The sequence below is a fragment of the Meleagris gallopavo genome, chromosome 2 (assembly GCF_000146605.3).
Source record: "Meleagris gallopavo isolate NT-WF06-2002-E0010 breed Aviagen turkey brand Nicholas breeding stock chromosome 2, Turkey_5.1, whole genome shotgun sequence".
NCBI lineage: Eukaryota > Metazoa > Chordata > Aves > Galliformes > Phasianidae > Meleagris > Meleagris gallopavo.
The window spans coordinates 100657959-100658866 of NC_015012.2; positions in this window are offsets into that span (position 1 = coordinate 100657959).

Consider the following 908-nt stretch of genomic DNA (forward strand, 5'->3'; position numbering starts at 1 on the left):
AGAGCCTCTCACATCTCTTTCTGATCACATAATAGAGGGCCTTGCTGGCACCTCGGAACTTGGCCCAGGCACGCTGAATGTAAAGGTGCATGAGATGGGCTGGCACACAGCAGCTTCTGTAATGCAGACGTGGTGTCTCAGGCCTGGGTGTCTCATGTTCTTCTGGGACACGCCTGGGCCTCATCTCTGCATGTGGTGGCTGGGGGCTGAACGGCTGTGGCAGAAACTCTTCTGGCTGCTGGGCAGCAATGGTATTTTTCTGGCCCTGTTGCTCACTGGCCTTGTCCTCGGGTGAACTCCCCTTTTCCACTGTTGCACCTCTGGCATTAACCAGGGCTGCAGCATCAGATGGAGACACGCTCTGGGATCTTTCATTGCCAGGCAGGATGCGGTGTTCTGCTGCAGAGTTAACCTTTTGCCTCTCAATATACTCATACTGCTCCAGATATCGATGCATCATCAGGTTATACTTGTATTCAGGGCCTTCAATGAATCTGTAGCAGGCAATCCGCATTGGAGCCTTTGTTCTTTTGTATCTGCATGTATCTGGCATGGAGGCAGATTTTCGCCCTGGGCAAAGGGCCTGCACTGCTGAACTCCTCGCCTGAGTTTGCCCCCACCTGTGCTGGAAGGGGGAGAGAATGGACCTTCTTGATTGCCTGAGTGGACGGGGAAGCTGGGAATCTTTCTTCCCCAGCCTAGGCTCTGAGATACTCCTTTGCAGGTGCTGTGGTGCCTGCATTATGTTAGGATGCTCCGGATGACTTCTCGTAGCCTCATCCACAAAAGGCGGGTCCTGCACCAAGAGAGCCACCATCACAGCAGGCTTTTTCTGATCACCAAGGCCCAGTCCCTGCTCCACTTTGCTTTCTGGGATGGAGCTTTCCAAGTTCTCCTGGGCTTTTGGG